The sequence below is a fragment of the Plectrocnemia conspersa genome, unplaced genomic scaffold (assembly GCF_051122295.1).
Source record: "Plectrocnemia conspersa isolate PC_06_02 unplaced genomic scaffold, ASM5112229v1 ptg000011l, whole genome shotgun sequence".
Taxonomy (NCBI): Eukaryota; Metazoa; Arthropoda; class Insecta; order Trichoptera; family Polycentropodidae; genus Plectrocnemia; species Plectrocnemia conspersa.
Genome location: NW_028277175.1, coordinates 9,736,782 through 9,760,399, shown reverse-complemented (window position 1 = coordinate 9,760,399; position 23,618 = coordinate 9,736,782). Strand labels below are relative to the sequence as shown.

The 23,618-nt window shown below is 28.9% G+C and overlaps 1 protein-coding gene across 3 annotated transcripts in view; it reads right to left on the bottom strand.

Moving 5' to 3' along the window:
• The window catches only part of LOC148229411 (uncharacterized), a 138,762-nt gene extending 120,701 nt beyond the window's left edge, over window positions 1–18,061 (bottom strand). For 2 of the 3 annotated variants that reach the window (XM_088198942.1, XM_088198941.1), the window contains exon 1: window positions 17,700–18,017. The gene's annotated coding sequence lies outside the window, so the exon portion shown is untranslated. Of the gene's footprint in view, window positions 1–17,699 lie in introns of all 3 variants that reach the window. The other variant, XM_088198940.1, reaches the window with a different exon arrangement.
• Between the last annotated feature and the right edge of the window lie 5,557 nt (window positions 18,062–23,618).

Genomic DNA, 23,618 nt, shown 5'->3' with positions numbered 1-23,618 from the left:
CTATAATGAAATCTGACTTAAGAGGCTACGGAAAATTACTAAACTTAATTAAATTCCCAAGAAAACTCACATGCTTAAGCACTTGAGTCATCAGCTTCAATACATAGAAAAAAGGATTATGTATAATTATATAGAAAGCAAGAAAAAATATATTTGTAAAGATCGCTCTTCCTTGACCCAACAGTATTTGTGAGACGTCTGGCGAGATTATCGAAGGGGTCCGACATTGCTGAGGTGTAATTGAACGCAACCCTTTTTCATCGTCACAAAAGTTCGCTGCGGGAAACTTTAATTGAAAATAGCTACGAATTTTCCAAGGACCTCTCGATCATGGTCGAGCGCCTCGCGATAGCTTTCAGAATTCGCGACGCGTTCGTTTCTCGAATATTCCATTGAAATTTTCTTCCTACGCCACAATGTCCAATCAAAATTTCATATTTGTTCCATAGCGTGCTTTAAGGAGTTGTTTACCAATAAACATCCCTATAAACCTCATTAGCAATCATTCAATATCGCTTCTCTTGGAACTTCTTCAAGAAATTATCCAATAATCAATAAGACGGAAAAGTTATTTGACGAACTGTATAACTTGATAAAAAAGTGAAACTTTTATTGTTAGAGTATATGTATGTATATATTATATATACATATATAATGCAATACAACATAAACAAATCATAATATATTATTTGTAGAACTATAGTGACTGATATGACTAATAAAAATCATTTAGGATTCAATACGTATATCAAATCGATATCATTAAAACAAAACTGACTTAAATAATTGCATATTAACGCACATTTTTACTAATATATTAAAAAATATAGGTATGCTGCTGCTAGATATTGAAAAGGTATTCGACGCAGTTTGCCACGTCTGAATACAAAATTTAAATTACATAAAATGACATATTTATATGTAAAATAAACGATTATTTCTAAAAAAATGTTAATTAATTTTAAAATCGCCGATTTTATTCTTAGAAAATACTTTCAATATATTTAAATTATTATCAATTATATTTTATAATGATAATGCTCAAATTTTAATTTCAAGTTTATTTGCAATTATTTTTTGACAAAAATTGCTATATTTTTTTTATTGTAGTGATGTATTTAATCTACCACTGGAATTAATTTTTATGCTGAAATGTTATAGTTGTTTTTTGATATCTAAACATATGTATTACTTTGCTATAAATATAGTTTATACAATTTTAAGCTAACATTATTTTTAGTTATGCCCTAATTAAAGTTATGCTCTAATCAAAACATGTTTCCTTTTAACATATGTAGTTTTTGTTGTTGTGCTCGAATTTATTAAATAGTATATAAAGGAAAGGTTATCGAATCTTTGTGGTAAAAATATATTATTTATCAGGATTATTATTTGAAGCACACTTTTATACACTTTTGATTAACTTATGCTTTTAAATCATAGATTCTTAAAATGGGAAATATTGCCCACTGGGGGGCGATGGAAGAGCTATGGAGGGCGATGGAGAAGTGATCAAAAAGTTTATTGTACGTAAATGTTTTAAGCACTTTTTAGTACCAATGGGTTATGCCCAAAGCATTTTTAATTTTATAAGTAGCACTATAAAAATAGTAAAAAATAATTATTTAAATAGCTAAAAAAAAAATTTTTTTTATATTAATCAATAATATTGGGGAAAATATTGTGTAAAAGTCTTGTGTTATTAGTTTTATTTTATTAAATAATATTATAATAATATTTTATTTTCACACTTGCTATTTGAAATTCTAAAATTGCATAAGCTACAAAAATATTTTACTGGAATCTAAATATTTTACAATTTAATATTAAATGAGATAAAAATAAAATTTTACAAAGGTGGGCAATTATAAATTTTGTCATTTAAAAGTAGGCAATGAGTCAAGAATATTTGTATTAAAAATCTAAAAAAACTCCAATCATGAGTTTCTTTGCTAAAATTGAGCACCACAGTGGAAACCTTTTTAACAGCTTAAGTCACGAAGTACCTGTCTTAAAACAGAAAGGATTAATATATGTAAAGGTAAAAAATGCGCGTTTGTAAACTACTTTAATGGCCAACAGCAAATTTTTTAAAAAATGTCTCTACACTTCTGTAATTAATTGGTCTTCCCACTGAAAAGTGGCAGGGAGTAATATCGTCTATGGATATAAATACAGAAAAGCGGCATTCTATTGGGATTTTTTTCACTAACATTCACATTTAAATTTCCATTCCAAACTATGAAAGTTATCCAACCTGGATTTCAATCAAAAGGACGCCAGCCTAACTTAAGGACATCAAAAGTCGCAAAAGCCGCCGCTTCTCTCTATTCATCCACCGGTTTAGAAACGCCGGCAGCATACGAACATGCCCACGGAAAATATTCCATAACTGTTTTTTTTTCTTAACAAACTTTATCTTAAGCAAATTAAACCCCTTGACTCAAAAGCCTGGACATATTTTTTTTTAGTAAAATAGAGCCATAGACATATAAAAATAGAAAATACTACAACAACAAAAAATACATATGTAAACAAAAAATAAGTACAGTATTAGATTTTTATTTCCAAAATTCATAATCCAAATTTAAGCATAAAATGAAGGTTATATTATGTCATTTTTCAAAAAACTTTTCAAAAACACTTAAAAATAAAATCGACAATATCAAAAAAAGATACAAAATCAAATAATTAAATAATATATATTATAGAACAATGACAGATACTGTAATGCTTAATGACCCACAACTAATTTTAATATATCGTAAGATATATTAAAATTAAAATTAGTGCTGTCTATCGTTGTTCGTGCAACGTATTCAATTTCAAAAATAATATTTATTAGTCAAAAATATATGTAGCGTAAATAGATAATGAAAAACTCAGTTGGTGTCACAGAGTTACGATTTGAAGCCTTATTTTAATTACAGCCTCGCAATCTAAGTACACATCTGCACACGTGCATAATATATTTGTGCGCATAGAGCTTCGGAATTGTTTAGGGCGTGTTAAATCACACGTGTACGAATCGTGTTGGATTTAAGCATGTGTTACCGAAATTTATACAGTTTGCCCAACTCGAGAACACGTACACAGGGCCGAATTGTACGAGAGCGCAAAACTTACTCAAAATTTTCGCCAAAGCCCGAGCTTAAGTTCGCAGCAATGCTAGTAGTCTTTATCCGACACTCTGGAAAGTTTTCCATGAATTTTTGATGAGGAGCTCGTTTTCCGGCCAAGAACCAATATTAATAAGAGATAATGGCCCAGGGCGTTTGATTTATGCGGGCGACGGTTTTAATTAAATTTTAACATCGTGTTCATTACTATTATGTATTCATCACCAGAACTATTGAAGTTTTAGCAAGATGATATTTGGCACAGCCCTTAGAAAATCACATCAAATACTATGCTGAATCCTTGATTTCTTATACATATATTCACATAGGATACATGTTGAGCTCATAGCATCTTGAGACTAACAGCATCGATTCTACATTTCCCGCAGGACGCTCCAACGTCCACAGACATTCGACAAAATTAGTATGAACAGCAGTTCTTTGACCTTAGTATCTTATTATCGACTCTGCCTTGCCCTTTACTCGGTATAGTCAAATGCGTAAAAGACTAAATGTAATCTAAGCATATAGACAGGCGCAGATGGAGCGCTAACGTCGTCGTCAGATTACCATAAAGTCCACAGGATTCTTTGATTTGAGCCGTTCCAGCGAGTGCCGAGTGCATATTTGATGTGCGATTTTGTTTGAACGACATAAAATATAAAAGTCTTGATGCGGCACTACTCTTCTTGGGGTGGATAGAATATTACATAGCAGGGCGGCAACCTTTTTAGCTTCGCAGACCACAGTCAATTGAACTTTAATCGACGGAAGCATGTCTTAAAAAAATTTTTAGATATTTTCTAAAAGAAGTTAAGATTTTTTCCATAAATCAATAATAAAAAAAAACATTGAGATATATTTGGTCGAATTTTTGGAATTTTATGCAACGAATTTTTAGGAAAAAATTTACTCATCGATAATCTGAAACTCATTCGCAGAAACTATTGTTTTATTAAACAAAAATTTTGGAGGCAACCAAGCTTCAAAGTTTTGTAAAATAAAACACAAACTGCTACTCCTTATAAAAACTATGATGTATTCGACACAACTAGGGATTTTCATACCGGTATTGTGGCAAAAATCAATCTTTGATACTACCGGTAATACAAAATGACCGGTAAAAATATATTTTTGACAAACAAATAAATATACTGCAATTAAATATTATTGCGATATTCTTACATAAATATTTAATATCCAATAATTAAGAAAAAACAAAATCAAAAATCATCTTAATCACAATCTAATATTATAAAAAAATATGTCGCATTTTGAACAAACAGATTCGCATTTTTCTACGCACTTTTTTCTCATAAGGTTCTTTTGAATAATCGTTACTGACAAAAAATTATAAGTAATATAGGAATATATTTTATTGTAATAAATTATCTAGTGGTGCTCTAGCCCTTGATATAAAAACTTAAAAGACATTCAGAAGCGGACCATGAAAAATGATATTCTATCAAATATGATGTTTTCCTAGATTTATTGTTCCAAAATAAGGCAGATTTCAAAAATATTTTTTTTTTTGATAATATAGTAAATGAATGAAAGTGAAGAAAAATAGCCTTATTGACTTTTAATTGTACTTATAAACAACACAATAAATGATCAGCGTATAAAATATTTTTAGAAGTACCTGAATGTAAGGAGGATTACTTAAACGCTTCTTATTGTTTAAAACGTGAAATATGCATAAATAGTGATAATTGGTGACAACTTAAGTCAAAACTTGATTAGCTTGTTTATTATATATTATTATACAAGAATAAAACATGAAGACGACAGTAGTTAATACGTCTTAATTCAATATTTTTAAAGAAAATATTCTGACTTTTTAATACGCAAAATTCGCAAGCATGTATTAACATTCAAAAATATATATTACAGCAATAAAAAAATAAATGGACATCTATCAGATTGATCGACTAAACAATGTTTAAAGGTACTAAATATGACAATTAGTTGTAATTCAATTGAAATGTAATAAAAAATACAAGTCAAAAATTTCTACGAAACATAATTACCCATGCTGGATGATAACATTGTAAATATTTAAAAGGATAATATTATAAGTAAATTATCTAATATATCGAAACAATAATTGCTGGGGTATTCGTATGCTTTAATTTTACTAATCAATAAACATGATTATTTTTTCAGTATTTTTTTATTACTAATTAATTAAAATAATCTTTCTTTTTCTCGGTAATTTCTGTAGTGAAAATCCCGGTATTATTTCAATCCCTAGGCAAAACACAAATAATAAAATAAAATAATACTTTAACGATGAATTTAATATACTCAAGTGTTAATATATACCTACAAATATCATATGTGACGTTATGGTATCCCCCTGATAATGTTAAATTATATATAACTATATATATATATATATATATATATAGTTATATATAATTTAATATATATATATATATATATATATATATATATATATAAATATATATATATATATATATATATATATATATATATATATATATATATATTTATATATATATATTTTTATATATATATATATATATATATATATATTTATATATATATATATATATATATATATATATATATATATATATATATATATATATATATATATATATATATATATATATATAATACACTATACTGAATAAAGTGACCCTCAAAAATGCTATATCTAATCAATTACTACTAATAATCAATTCAAGTAATAGATTGTATCTCTGCACATTAATTTCAAGTAAATAATCTAATAATTGTAACACCAAATTATTATGAAAATTTACTTGAGTTATTAATATACAGGCGGCCCTCGACTTTCGAACGTTCGACTTTCGTACAATTCGCTATTTCGCACATTTAAAAAAAAAATTTTTTAAACGTTCTGATAGCGGTGAATCTTTTGCTTCAATCGAACGTTCGTATGATACAAACAGGTCTACGATATGTTCAATTTTGCAAAATAAAAATATACAATAATTAAAGAATACGTTCAAAATTGTGGAAAATAAAGATATATTTCCACAATCTTTAATGATATGTTTTCAAAAACACAGCAAAAAAAAAAACATGGATGAAATGGATCATCTTTGTCATTGTAGATCGATGACGAACATCAAAAAGATGTCCCTCTGAGTATTTCAATTATTCAAGCAAAAGCTCTTAGTTTGCACAAAGATTGGAAGGTTAGATTAAAAAAATATTTTAACACGGTTTTTCAAGCAAGTAACGGTTGGTTTTACAATTTTAAAATGAGGTATTCTTTTGATAATATTAAATTTACTGGAGAATCAGCTGATGCGAATAAAGATGCTGCAAAAGAATTTATTTCTCAATTATCCAAAATTATTGAAGATGTAGAATATTCCTCTAGCCAAATATTTAATGTAGATGAGACAGATTTATTTTGGAAAACTCTTTAACAATGAAAAATATGAATGAAGCCTTCACGCACCTTGACAAATTTTTAAATATTATGGAAGATTGTGATCCCAATGGAGAACGCATATCTCAAGTGAGTGGGGCGATCAATGAAATCATAGCATGTTATAAAATACTATATGAAGAAAAGAAAAAGAATAGTGAAAAACAGTTAACTCTTGATAACTTTTCAAAGGAAACACCCGCAAACCCCACTTAAACGTGTCTCTTAAACGCCTCTTAAGCATCTTATATTTACTTGATAAATAAATATTTTAAAATACATACAATTTCAATTTTTTTTTACTTCCCTTGACTTTCGTACATTCAACATTCGCACACATTTTCAGGAACCAATTATGTGCGAAAGTCGAGGGCCGCCTGTATAATATATAATACACTAAAATCTATCTGAACTATTATCTAATTATTCATAAGTATGTCTAAAAAAGTTACGCCATGATACTATAGAAGTCTGGACTGAAAATGAAGACTGTCGAAAATACAGCAAATTTGCATAGTTGTAGCGTAGGACTAAACCATGGAACTTTGACAACCCCTGCGATTTATAAATTGCAGTAAGCTTAGCTAATTGTACGGTGTCGATGTGAATTTATGCAAAACACGAACTGCAGCCGATGATATACGATCACGTTGCGAAACACTTTCTCACGTAGCCCCTGGCAAATATAATTTGTGAGCTTGTTTCATAAATCGGTCTGTTTACGATACTCACGTAGAAGGGGAAAAGTTTGGAAGTAACGTATATACGAGTAGCTATATATAATAACAACAACAACAAAGGCAGCAATGGCGCACATGAAATCCAACGGAGATTAATTAAATAACGCCTGGGCAATGATGAAATGCGATAAGCATCTGAACGTGTCGCTTTGAAATTAATTTGCGAATTGAATAAATACACTGGCATAAATTTGTATAATCAAGATATACATTAGCATTCACGGTCTGGCGTGCGAATAATTTATCAATCGTTATTCCTTCAGAGTGATGGTTATGCATAAAGATTTAAGATAGCCTAAGCCTACACGTTGGACAGAATGTACGGAAAATACGAGGGATATTCGTAAAGAAAGTATTTCTATAGCATCTTATTATGAGATTAATTTATAATACGTTTTATACAGTTATTTAATTTTTGACACCAAACTTGCGAGGTGTTTTTAAGTCGGGACAAACCTTAATTATTGCGTATAAATTAGTTACACATGACTGATGTAGTATATGTGTCCTTCGAATTTACTAATAATCGCATCTCCAATTTGAGATCCATTAACGTTTGAAAAAAAAAGAATGTGCACTTCATCCTTAAAACAAACCTAAAAAACCGTCACTGAGAACAAGTAGCGATCATAATTTCTCCGAATTGCAACATTTCGAAGCGTAATCATTTTTGCCAGATTTACACCATTTTATATGTAAGACATAAGCAAAGATTCTAGTATCGCTACAAATCATATTTTAATAGCGAAATTGAACTCCTCCCTCTTCCCAGTTGTATATAAACAAGAACGCTTCTATATTACATCACTTCCATATAAAACTTGACCATAGAAGCCCGAGAAAAACAATACTTTCACTTCAACCGTTCAATCTAGTCTAGCTAAGCAGTCATCTCTAATCATCAATAGTATAACTTGGTCTTCAATACAACCCAGCGACAATATATGATATTTTTAACAAATTTTACAACCATATTACGAACTATTATGACTTAAATAAATTATAAAAAAATGTATAAGAAAAAACCCGTATGCTGTACTTAACAATTTATCGATTTTTAACGTCTATCAAATTACAGTTTTTTATAAAGCTATCCTACCGGATAATAATCGTTTTATTTAGCAGTGTTATGACTGGAGTACATCGCAATAAAACTATTAGGAATTTCGTAGAAAATAGTATTGTATAAAGTAGTATTTGTATAACCTCATATATATAATATATACAGTTATCTGAGAAATCTATTTATTAAATCGGTTGGCAAATTTTCTATAGATATGAAGAATCCAATTTTATCTCGTGTACGTTCAATACGAATATGAAGATTGTGAAGTATGTACATATGTATATTTTTAAGATCATAAAATAATTTTAATTTAAAAATGCGATTTTTGCGAAATCGCGTAAACTTTATAATATATAGAAAAAAGTTTAGACGAATTAAGCAGATTGAAAAACACTGATATATTATAAACTGTATATACTAAAAAATAATCAGTTACTTTTAATTATTATGATCATTTCGAATGAATAATAATAAATACTAGCTTATTTCTAAAATAATTCTTAACAAAGGAAGAAAGATCTTAGGACTAAATAATTGCGTTAATAATGATTAATATTTCATGGACCCCCTATTAGAACATCCGTTTCCAAACATTGATCACATTTAAGCACACATTAGTACCGTAAAAACTACACTTTTAGTGAAAAATATGAGTGATAGATGTGTTCCACTTTCATCAAAAGACTTTTGTTTTGTCTACATATTTGTAAACGACTGTCAAAAATGGTCATCTTGCAGTGTTACTTTTAAGGCGAAAACATTTTTTTGTGTGTGCTTCAGAAGCGATGCAATTGACCAGCCAGCATCCTCGTCTGCGATTCGCGAGTGTCTCGAACCAACAATATAAAATAAAATGACCTTGACCATAGAAAGACAAACGGATAAAAACGCTTTAGAGACTTGACCAATCACAGCATAAGATACATCAGCGGATTGTCCAGCATTATTACGACAGATCACAGCCGGCAATAATTCAACTCGACACTCCAGTGAAGACTTTCTGGATCTGCCATTTTGACTTGACACTTGGTAGTGGCATCTACATTTCTATATACATATGTATAGTAAATTATAAATAATCATAAAATAAACTGCTCACAGATTTTGCTGCATAGTCACACATTTTGCACTCAAAAACCCGAAAGAACTATAAACAAATTAACCGTCTGTTTGAGATCAAAACTTTAATGTTTTTATTTTGATATATAGTTTTTTTTAAATTAATTTATTTTACCCAAAATAAATGACTTGTTTTTCAAGAGATATTTTACACTTCTAACTTTCTAGTGATATATTGACTACTGTAATGTAAAATGGAACTCTATAATTGCTAACTTCACAGTTAAAAAAATTAGAATATACCTGTATTTACCTTCCTATTTTTTTACATAAAAAAATACTAATTTTATTTTTGTATTATTACTATAACTATAACATGGTTAATGATATATCAGCATTTAAATTAAAAACTTTTTTATAATTTTATATTTTTCAATATATACTTTGCATTTTAATAATTTATTCATTATAAATTTAATATGTACAAATTCAACCGAGTTACTTTAAAAAACATGCGTATCATTATAACCCAATAAAATTATTCAAATATACATACATACATACAATATACATATGTCGATATATGTTTCTAAAATGTCTTCCTCCTTATTTTGCAAATATTAATGTCAATATAATTTGTATGTTTTTATTACTGATGTATCACATGAATATTATATTATGTCAGATATTATATATGTATTTATGTATAATATAATATTTGATATATGATATTATATTATATAAAATGCATTTAGGGGTGGCTGTGTGTTTGAGCAAGGTAAAGGATGTGGCCGATCAATAGTGTCTCTCGAAAACCCAACATTTGGAAATGGCGTAAAAGGATGAAGCAATTTAACCCTTTACGGATGTCCATGAAATATATATGCGGTGAAAGATCGATTATTTATTAAGAACCCAATTCAAACTAACATGTATAGTTTATCAATATATACGCTTGTAATGCATGTACTATGTGCATATTGTATCGTTTTACTCTCAACGGGTTTGAAGTGAAGAATTAATAAAAATATTTTGTATAACCACTTATGATCCTTTGTTTGACTCATAAATATTTTTTTAATAAAATCTACTACGTATAGGAGAGAACGGACGAAAATGGAAAAAAAAGAATCACATTAAGGGCGAAATCGATATGAAAAGTGCTTATCTGCAACCCTCGACGGGGTTGTCTTAAAAAAATATTGACGATCCCTTTTGAAAGGAACTGGACTCTCCACGATAATAAAAATATATAGTCTTCCGTACCATATAAATGTCGATACTCTTAAGAAGTTTGCTTTTTGGCTGTGTATGTATTTATTTTAGTTTGTTTCGTAAACATACTCATGTATTTATATTTTAGTTTATAAATTGATTCAATGAAACTATTAAGGGATATTAATAGTTCATATATACATTTGATTAGACTGTAATCGATTGTTTACAAATTAGTTTCAAATTAAATGCAAAGTTAATTACATTAGCTCGATCTGAGTTCGCAAGTTATCTCATTTATCTAAATTTATATAATCCTACATCAATGTATATCTATAGTAGAGATAAAAGTTTTTTAGCTTTGATCTCTGATCCGATAGAATCTAGATTACAACTCATTAATTCAAACTACTTGGGATTTTAAATCTACTTTATTTTATAAAACACTTAAAAATAAGGTTTATTTAATAATCAAGCTTTTTCATTGTAATGAAAGAAAAATATCAAATATGATAATAAAAATCACTACTTTACTTAATTACTCCTCCAAAGCATAAAGACTTTTTCTTCGTAGCACAATTTAGCATAATAATATAAGATCATATCAACTGACATTTTTAAAAATTAATAATATCAAAATGTGCTCTTTTACATTACACATCAACGACTAAAAATGGTAAACCAACTACTGAATTTTTTTTATTGTAGCCAAATATTTACCATTTATTTTTTTATTTACAATCTGTTTATATATGTCGGAGTTTGTTTTTTTTGTGAATTAAATTCGCTTGTAATTTTGTTACTATCAGCGAGTGATCTAATAATAGTTCGAAATATAATTAGCTAGAATTCGTTTCCACGAAAAGAATTCCATAAATATGTATCGATTTTTAGCTACATGGGTATGTGTGTATATTATTTTTTTATAAAATAACTTTATGTGTAATTATTGTACATTCTCATAAAGACATTATTAAATTTATATGTCATGTAAGTGATTGTTTAAATACATTTACAAAAAACATTACTGAATTATCAACAGTTATAATCTTCACTTATAAATTTAATGTGTAAAGAAAGTTGCAGTCAAGATATTCTTACCTTATGCAAAAAGTATTTTTTTGTGTAATTTACTGAAAATATATCTTTATTTTCTAGACAAAACAGGGTATATGTTACGTCCATTCACCTAGGATACTATATAATATAATAAATTAGTATATATATACATATATAAGAAGAAGATAAACATCATATTATGTCACACTGATAAATAATGAACGTGCAAAAAGCAGTTCCGAGGAAACGCCTCATAATTAAACCCTGAGAACTTCCGTTTCGGAGAACCAGTACATCCCAATCTTTAGAACATAGGCGAAACTCTTAAGAGGAAACCTGGGTTAAACGTATGTTATATGTTTTAACTCTTTGAACGATCAAAACGACTAAAGTCGTTCGATTGATTTTTTAAAAGTCAGTAAAAAAAAAATGATTTTGAAGAAAAAATAAATTTTGGTAAATAAATATAAAATATAATTTTAAATTAATAAAAATTAAAAAATCGGAACATTTAAATACAGAAACAATGTCAAATTTGCAGGTTTCAAAAAACAAGAAGTTTAAGATTTTTGTGAACTTGAAATATTATTAAATATGTTTTTACTAAAATGCAGAACTATTTTGTTTAAAAGTATATTACTGATTTCAGATTTATTGCTTACAGATTTTCTCTACAAAAATATATTTCTGTATTTGACTTTTCTAAGATATCATTGTATTATCAAATAATGCTGTATTAAAATATATAATTAGCATATTTAATTTATATAAAACTGTATTTTTGTGAGCAAATTTATGATTTATGAATAAAAATGTCATTTTTTCTGTATAAAAATCTCTACAAAAGCACAAAATTTTTATCGAAAATATAAGTTTTTAATAATATTAAATTGTTTTATAAACATGAATGGCTACTTATAATGCATAGATATTCGCATTATTATTATAAATCTGTACTATTTTTACTTTATTTTTTTTAATACCGATAAAATTAAATCGTAATTAATTCAGCTAAAATAAATAATAAAATAATCAATAGAAAAAAATAGAATCAATATCAGTAAAATAATGCATTGATAGCATACTTTACTGAAACTACAAAAAAATACGATTTAATTTTTAAAATGTGAACAATTTTTGCATTTGTTTAAAAACGAAAATGCTCATTAAAAACTAAAATTTAATCAATAAAATATATAATTTTAAAATTACTGTACTATTTTTACTTTATTTTTTTTAATACCGATAAAATTAAATCGTAATTAATTCAGCTAAAATAAATAATAAAATAATCAATAGAAAAAAATAGAATCAATATCAGTAAAATAATGCATTGATAGCATACTTTACTGAAACTACAAAAAAATACGATTTAATTTTTAAAATGTGAACAATTTTTGCATTTGTTTAAAAACGAAAATGCTCATTAAAAACTAAAATTTAATCAATAAAATATATAATTTTAAAATGATTTTTAATTTTAATTAATAATATTTATAAAAAAAAAACTAAATGAATATATAATGAAAGATAGCTAAAAACTTAATATATCAAATTGTATCAGTATTTGCAACTTGCCGAACAAGTGAATTCGTCACGCCGATGTACATATATATTGGAGGTTTAAACTCATTAGATATATGCGTTTTAAAAATACAAGGCGGTAAATGTGACATATCGTATTACAAGCGTCAGAAAATTATGCTTATAACGCAAAAATATTATTATAATAAAAGTAAAAGACAATAACAATCGGGACAGTAAGAGTTGATGAAGTGGAAGCAGCCGTTTTCCACTTCACCATTACTCCAGCTAAGTCCGAAATCCAGAGTTCGGATTTTGGAAGACGATTGGATTGTACGAGGCGCAGACAAGGCAAAGATCACATCACGAATTAATTAATAATTTAGAACATAAATAACTTTGACCACTAAGTAATTATAACTTTAGATTGCATATTTTAATTAGTCTGATTTTGATGTATCTTTTCTTGTCACACGTCTGTATTTTAAGTACCGCACATATTTTTATATTGGTTTTATTGTTATAACTACAAATAATACAGCTAAAATCAGTTCAATTCTTCATATAATGCATGACGTCATATCTTTGTGACAAAAGAGTTTTTATAGATATTTTTGTCATGCATAATAAAAAATCAATAAAAAGCATTAGGAATATTTTATTTTAAATTTACTTTTGAACCGATGTGTTAGTTTGATAATGACTTTAATAAAACTATGATACTAATAAAAAACACAATTAATATCACAGTGACGTCATGAAAATAATCAAACATCATATAGTTATAGCAGATCATATAACCATTGGCTAACCTTTGATTGATTGTTTTAATTTGTATGAGTTTGATATATCTCTTCCTGTGACTCATCTGCATTTTAAGTAGAGCGCTTTTTTAACGCACAAATCATTTGCTTTACATTTTTACATATATAATATAAAAATGAGTATGTTTAATATTAATGTATTTTTAATTAATAAAAATCCCATGTTGTAGCATGATAGGCGTTAGCCTAATGCCTTACCACGGAGTATACATATTTAAAACTTACAAGTAAGTAGTGATTGTGATTCACTAGTTACTTATAGATGTTGAATTGTTTACCATGTTGTAACGTATTGGACTAAAGCCTATAATGTTACAGCGGAAGATTCACAATAAATAAAAATTTTATTCTGGTGAGACTGAAATCACTGTGTAAAGTAATAATTTTAAACAATTAATAAATATCACTAAAATTCATCCGTGAGATTAAGTCGATTTAATAAAATCTAATCTGTAATGATTGATCTGAATTTTAATTATATAATAATCAATAATTCCGATCTCCAAAATATGAGGGTTCATATGATATTCGAGCCCATGTCTTTCAGATATTACTCAGCAACTAGTGCTGGTAAATGTGTATTATGAACGTCACGATTAATGTTTTACAACGTCCCGTTTTGCATCGATAATTGTCAGTCTATTAATGAATGAAAGCGTTCACGCGAAACTGTTGACGATCACTGCCCAGCGCGGAATATCTCGCCGGCATGAATTATAACACAATATTTCAGCAAACACTCAATTCTCATGCGGATGAACAATTACAACGGAAGAGTGGTTCGCTTTGATGTAATGGCGGACAACAAATGCACAAATGAAGGGAGCGAGTATTATTTAATGGCGGCTTTGTCGGCGAACTACTGCTGGGACGAGGGACATCTCCACCGGTTCGCTAAAAACGGAAGTTCTTACGGATTAATTGCGAAAAGTTTGCCCCCCAGAGGATTTTCTTTTTGCACGTTAGTTATTCATCAACTTGACGTATTTTAGTTACACGGTGAGACCAAAAAGTAACAGTATTTTTTGTGTCATTTTTTTAGCCAGACTGTGCAGACCGTCAGTCGATAGCAAACAATCGTTATAGTCAGACTATCGATGTCTATACTTGTACATTATTGTTCAAGTAATGTAAATTGAATTGCATCTTAAATACCTATACCACTGATTTAAATAATTCTTTAAGTCGTATCCAATTTGATTTTGACATTTATTGATAGGATATTGAAAAGGACGTCAAAAGCAATAAAACTTATAATAAGTGAGAATCAAATGAGGCACATCTAAACCGAATTTTGCCCAATAGGAGAGCGCAAAAAACAATTATCCCTTCTCAGAAGTCAAAAATTCACGTCAAAAGCAATAAAATCGTGCCAGCGCCATCGCAGTGGGAACGCTCGTTACCGAGCGTCCCCACTGCGACGGCGCCGACACGATTTTATTGCTTTTGACGTGAATTTTTTACTTCTGAGAAGTTTTAATTGTTTTTGCGCCCTCCTATTGACCAAAATTCGGTTTGAATATACTTCGACCAACACTTTTATATCAGAATTCCGTAGTAATATTAGTAAGAATTGCTATCATATTTTTAAAACATAGTATAATATTGAAATGCAGACAAACAATGGAGAAATATGCGAAATGCGACGTCTGTCTGTTCTTTATTTTCCGCTTATTTCCTCCCAAAAGATAACTTGGCTAAAATTGTATTTTAGACAACATAATGAAAGTTCTAAAACTATTGTAATTAGTTTTTGAACTTTAATTGGGCTAGGTTTGGGATTGAACAGCAAATCAAATTGAGTAATATTTTTACTAGTAAAAATATACATTTACTGAAAAATATAACATTCCCTGCTTTTATTGACATTTACATATCGCATGCAAATAAATAATTAAATAAATAAATGTATATATTACTACATATGGAATAGTTGAAATCATATAATTTCAGTAGCACCTGCCAGATAAATTATATTTTCACTAGTAAAAATATATATCTACCGGTGAAAATGTACTCCGATATGATTTCACTAAAATTACATATTATAAAAAAATATTTTCGGGATAGATTCAATCGAATATTTGATTATATAAATTATTCGCCTGATATTCGACTTCATGAATGTTTGAATAACTGATGGAAAAATGTTAGAATGAAACATTTTGAATATTTAAGCAACAAATATAATCCATTTTTCTTTTAATATACTCGAGTGACTAGTGCCGCTCAAAAATCAATGGTCTTGATGCGCCTCTATTTTGTTTGAAAATGCGAGACAATGTTTATTTTTAGAAATTATCAGTATATCTGGTTTAAAGTCGAAGACGGCATTTTTACTTTTTCCATGAATTGGGGAATGTTGGCCAATCAGTGGTTATTTTTTTAATATTTCGATTTCATTAAGATTCATTGAATGACATGCATTTTGCTGGCAAGATTCAAGTAGGGGCAAATGCCCCCACCTGCCCTCCCCAAATGACGTGCCTGATGGGATATGTGGGAAAGGAATTTCCCACACAGGTTGACATTTGATCATTGTTATTATATGTAATATTACTAAAATGTACATATTACTAATTTATTAGATAACTGTGAAATAAATAACACATACTTTCGAAAACCTCAATACATTTTTACTAACATAATCGCAGTTTAGAAATATTATAACATATTTGCAAATTTATATGTTTTTATGAAGATGATGATTTAAATTTACAGATATTTGCATTTTAAATATACGTTTTATTCGAATTTTGACTATAATTGTAGTTGATTCCAAAACTACAGTTGAATCAATCTATAATGTATTTTTTTCAGTGGTAGGTTAAGTCAGATAAAAACCAAATTTCGTTAGAAATATATAACGATATATTTTTGAGGGTATGTATGACTTAACTTATGTCTTACTTTTACGAATTCATTTAAAATAACAAAAAAATGAACTCATACTGAAGGGATCTTTATAAAAATGGAGCGAATTCGCAAAGTCTAATGTTAAATCACATTTATAACAATAACTTGTATTTGATATATTTAACTGACATAAAATAATGTTAAATCATATTTATGACATGAACAAGTATTTGATATATTTAACTGATATAAAAAAGTGCAGAAATTGATTTCAGCAAAAGTGCAGGAATTTTAGTATAAATATTTCTTTTCAATTATAATGTGACATTTATAATCGATTGCTAAGTATAATAAAGCACTAAAACGTTTGTTTTAATAAATACTGAATTCTAATTACATATTCATGTGCTGGTTTTTCGGCTTTCAGTATTACTTTTCAGACTTATTTGACAGTCTTACTCCCGCGGGTTACCTAAAAGTTATTCATGATCGTCGTCTTGACTACTACATTATTTTGAACTATATTTTGTTCGTTTTTTTATTACCTAATAGCTTACAAATATTCAAATATTTATTTAATTATCTAGATATTTATGGATAAATTTAGGAAAACATAATGAAGTGTTAAGTGATGAATACTATCAGACACATTTGGGCTCATGTTGGATTTACTAAATCAATGACTTTTGAACGTAATCTATCGCGTTATTTTAAACACAACTCACGATATGCTAAGGACACTGTTGAACTATCGATATGACCTTGAAATTCACAAGTACATCAATTTAAATTTATAAAAATCATTACCTTGAATATTTTCTCGCTGCTATGCCACAATAAGAGATCCACGCACCAAAAAATTAACAAAATACTAAATTTAACGATCCACTATTACAATTCGGTCCACCGCTGTGCACGCTGCGTTTCGCTTTAATTGAATCAACCCCGTCGCCTTAGACAGTGTTTTGAGATATCGCGAGCCCTCGGAAAACCGGCGGATCTCGAGGCAGCGAAGGGATTTAAGGTCAGTGTTACTCTGACTGGAATGTCGGTCAAGCGTGTGTCAGGGTTGTCCCTCTCGCGTGACGGGACGCGATGTCCCCGCGTGGCAACCCTCAGTCGACTGGCCGGCTGTTTCGCGGATCCGGCCGGCTTTTCTCCGCTAAACTAGATTCGTCCATTGTTACACTCCGGAACGGCGTTCCGTTCGAACCTCGCCACTCTGGCCCCCAGCATCCGGAAAAATGAATTTCCCGATACACACAAAAATACACAATTTGAATCGTATCGAATTTTCGTTCCTAACAAATAAATATGTTCATAAATGTCTACAACAAAATTTTTGCCACAAAGATAATATAATTAAAGGTGCATATACACTTCATAAAGCTCAATATAATATTTTGTACATTTTTAATTGCATTTGTGGCGGTCATTGTGTCACACGGACGGAAAATAACAGAATCGAGTGGCCCGGAGAGATAATAGATCACTCATTATTAAAAAATCCTATAAGTAAGTTTAATCTCATTATTCCACTTCCCAAGACAACTAGATGAGATAAAAGTTAGTTGCTCTTGAGGACGTAAAAGTAGGGCCACCCACCGGAGCTCCGCCCTTGACTGTCCATTAAACTAGTACAATTTAAGAGCCTATCTAGGGCTAGAACTACACCCAGACTCCGAGAAGATCCAGTGTCGTAGAACCAACGCCCTCAAAAAGATGAACGCCACTAGAACGCCCACCAATTACCGCACCTCCAGAGCCTGCGTTTCTTTGATACTGCGCCCTATAATATTTGTATCGTTGTAATCTTACAACATAACAACGCTACAAATAATTGTATTAGGCTTAAATTTAAAACTAATTTTAGTAAGCAACAATATAATCATATTTTTTATTGAAATTAAATAAAATGTATTTTCAACCAATATTTGTGACTTTTTTAATTGAGCATTTTTATTAAATTACACTAAGCATTTTTTACATTAAAAAAATTCACTTTTTTTACTTTTACAATACAGTGTTTAAAAAATATCAAATGGACAAAAGTTTAATCAAATTGTATGTGTTGTAGTCTATCATAATCAATCATACAAATGTACAATGTAATTAAAACAATGTACAGAATAAAACGAAAAGTATGCTAACGCTAAAATCATTGTGTAACAAATATGTCGAAATAGTGTACTTTAATTAGGCAATAAACTTAAAGGCTTAGTAACTCTAAGGGGGGTGTCTTCGCAGCCAGTGAGACGCAGGTGGAAACTAGTGAGAATTTTATTTGATTATATTATATTACATATTGTTTTATTGCTTTTTCCGAACAGTGGTGGAGAAGCTGGCGCAGAGATGATGTCGGTGGAAGATCATCAGATGTCTTGTAGGTGGCAGGGCATTGGGTGTATAGCGGAAGTTGATCCCTCTCTGCTACGGTGCTCGTATGGTGGAGTCTATTCTTCTCTGATGCGAGTGCAGCATGTTGTCTTCGGGCGGACGGGCATCTGCTTGTCTCTTCAAGTGCCTGCCGGGTGATTGCTTGTGACTGCCTTTATGCCATGTGTATTCAGGGCTGCAAAGCTTGTTCGCCAATCAAACTGTAATACCATTCTGTTTCGAAAGCTTTTTTTCAAAAAAATATTTTTTGCTTATTTTTTTTTTTGTAGTATTTTTACAAGCAGCTGCTGAAAATGTTTAAGATGTATTGTTTATATACAATTATTAAAATCATATGCTCTATAAAATGTTATATTTATAAATGTATGTGTTCTTGGATGTTCGAGAAAGATAGACGCGTAACAATGCTTTTAATACCACTCAAGTTGAGATCAACCGCAACCTTCAACAGTATCAATTGGTGAAATGAATCGTAAATGGTTATTGTCGTGTGTCATGTCATATTTGCGAATGCGACTGGATGTTTATCTACGTCGCAATATATTTATCATTCATGGTCAATCACCTGGGCGGAACTAGGAATATAACCACTTAAATATACCATCTTATTAAGTAACATCAAATCAAATATATATACATATTTCTTTAGCACAAAGTCTTTAAGATATGAACATGCATGGATCAGAAACATAATTTTATTCTCGAATATCGGAATGAAAAAAAAATATAGTGATATTTAAATATATATCATTTTAATCTGTTATATTTTAGGTGTTAGATAAACTAATTTCTAATCAAAATCAATTTTATTTTGCTTATATATCAATATTATATTATTGTATTAATTGTGATAATCACTACATTAAAAAATAAATATAATCCATACGTATAATAATCTTATAACTAGCACCTTTAAAAACGTATTTATTGAAATAAATAAAAGGGGAAAATTCTGAGACATTCAGAGCTTGTGCGGAAACGCGGAAATTTTCCGAGATGCTGCGACGACAAAGCGCATGCTCAGTTCGGCAAAAAGAGACTAGGAGGAGAGAAAGAGAGAGGGAAAGTAAAGGGGATAGAACTTAACACCCTCGCCTCTAACACGTCGTATGATGGTTCAATTCCCGGATAATTTGCTTTTTTCCAATACGCCTTTTTGGCCCTTATATTAAATGTATGAGATGCATACAGTCTCATTCAAATACAAACTTTGTACATATACACATAATATGTGTGCAATATATAATGTATTTATATCAGATTTTGTATATAAAACCCTAACAATTCATCTACAAAAAATGTGGAAATTGTTAAAAATGGTACACGCACTAGTACACATCAACACCAAAGGAAATATATTTTTCCACTGCATACAAAATAATTTATATTGAAAATTTCTCGTTGATTACAATATTTTTTTCTATATGATCTTATTTCCCAGAAAAAATCTTAGATATTATTTGACAAAATACTTATTATTGATTTTTTTTAAATTTAACTTCTACGGTTTTCACAACTTCTATAGTTTTAAAAATATATAAAAACATTCCAATATTATGCACTGTACCAAAAAAAAAGCCTCGCAATACTCTCATTTAAAATTACGCAAAAACAATAATTTTTCGAAATAGTGCTATGCATTTTTGTGTAAAATATGGAACAATTATAAGTAACCTATTTGCAACGGGGTAAATCCAAAAACCAATAAATTCATACAGACTGTAACTCTAAGAAAATGATATAAAATAAAAGTTGGATTGCAAATTCTTTTTTTTGGAATTCAGATGCTTTTTATTGTTCACGCAGCCAAGACCTTCATTAATTATTCGTTCACTTCGTTGCAAAAAGTATCTGTGTCCCGAGAAAAAGGATCCGTAATCCGAACCTTAATAATGAAAAAACGTATTTTAAGTAGTATATTTGCTGCATAGCATCCTTAGAGTCTTTGTTACAAAAAAAAGGGTTTCCAAGGCAAATTATAAAAATAATCGCATGATTTCACTCATTTTACACACGAGTAAAATATTTCTTTATATATTAAATATGAATCTAAAGTACTTTTTAAATTAGGAAATCCTTAAAGTAAAATTTGACAGGATTTCTGATAACATTACAAATGAAAATGACTAATTTTCTCACCCATTAGATTTAATACAAATATGGGAAGAAAATTTATTGTACGTAAAATCATCATATTTTTAATTCACATTTAATAAATACAACTATAGATTTTAATCCGAATATTTGTATAAGTGCTCGTTCATATTTGTAATGAAATATTTTAATTTTCAGAATTTTGTATTAATACTTAAAACACAATTCTACAACGCAAGTAATTAACTTTTTCCCCCGATGTACGCTGTAGTATCTATAGCTAGTAGGTCCTTCCCGGAATTTCCCTACCGAAAAATCTCGGAAAATTCTCTAATGTTTATAATCCCAACTCCCGAGAATCATGTTTAAGAAACCGGAACGTGAAAATATCAGTGATGATTCAACATCGATAATTTTACAATATATCGATTATTTATTGATGATATTATTCCGTTATAAATCTCAAGCTCTTTCTCATAAAAACAAGATCAAGTTTCAACTAAAAATAAAAAGGTCGTTTCGGATTTTTTTAATTTAAGGGATGCTGCGAGAGCTAAAAATAAAGTCACTTCGGTCATTTTTGTTCAAGAACGACAAAGAATGAGAAAAGAAAAATAATTCTCCTCAAAGAAGAACGTCTGGTCACCTTAAAATTACTCATATTTTTGAGTTAATATTATGCAGCTGTATACCTTCGCAATGACTGATATTTATTTTTTTCTTATAGATCAATACGAATATTGCTTAATTTTAAATCTGTTCAAAGTAATTTATTATGGCTACATTTTCTGAGTTTACCAAGTTGTAGTTACAGCAACCAATTGCTGGCAATAAATAAGTCTTTTCGGCAGCCTAAATAAGTAAAATAAAACTTCGTATCATCCGTTGTCAATGTTTTTTAAACGCATCAATATGTTTTACTATTATAAAACGTAATGAGCTGAAAATGAACATCTGCTATAATTTTTCCGCATTATTTTATTAATTCTCTATCCAGTTTAATTTTAACAAAAATATTATTTTACAATGTTATTTTTCCTGAATTTCTGTTAGCAAAGTCAGATCTACATGGTAGATCTTTATACTGCATACTTGAATTGAAGTGTATAGTAACTAAATTCCAAATACTACTTTTAAATAAACTTCAAAAGCTCAAATAATTTATTTTTCACGTCTGGTACATTTTACGTAACATCAACAGTAATAAAACTCGTTTTTCTGTCAATGAGGATTTTTTTCTTAATAATGGTATTGTGATCATGATTTAATTAAATGATCTTCGTATTTGTCATTCAAACTGTTCGACGGTATAAAAAATGTTTTTTCTCAACAAGAACACTGCTGAAAAATCTTAGTTATTTATTTGATTATTATTATTATGCAGAAAAAAACAATTCTCTTCTCAACCCAGTTTCATATGGCAATTCACCATCTTGTTTTTGAACAATTAAATTTTATATATTATGTGGCGGATGACAGCATAAATGCATATTTCAGTGCTGCCAGTATAAAAAAAGAAGAGTCAACGGTTGACAACCCTATGACTGGCAATTCGAGGCGCTACGCCATGCATCACGCACAAATAAAAAAATATACATAAATTAAGGAGCCACATGTCCCACAATTGTATACTTAAGAAATATAACGGTTTTGTTATATTTTCATTTTTTTATTTTTGTAGTGAGTGAACATCGTTTTTCAAAACTAATTATTAATATACGGCGGATTTATGGTGACAGATGAGCAAAGAGACGCAAGTAAACCATTGAAAAGATTTATATGGTAAATAATAATATGTTATATGTTATTGAAATATTATTACGGACCGGCGGATACAAGTATTTTTGTCGCGTCACCAAACGAGTACGTTTCTACGCTGCTACGTTGCTTTTCAATATTTCTTATAACTAATAAAAATTACTATAATTATAAAATTATAAATTCAAAAATATTTAAAATAAAAAAAATTGTATATGGCATCTTATACTACCCTAAAAATAAAACTTTTCTTTTCGTTGCATAGGAAAGGGGGAGCAAAATTGACTGCTATTGCGAAAATAAGGATGATATATAAGTGTTTTTAAGTTCAAGAATTGTTTTAAAAATTTTAAGTTATAAAATAATATGCAAGAAATACATTTTCTTTTTATGAAACAAGCGTTGAAAAAACATAAATATTTTACTTTTTTAATCAACCATTTTGTATTATTTTAATTTTTTAAATTGCAAGATATT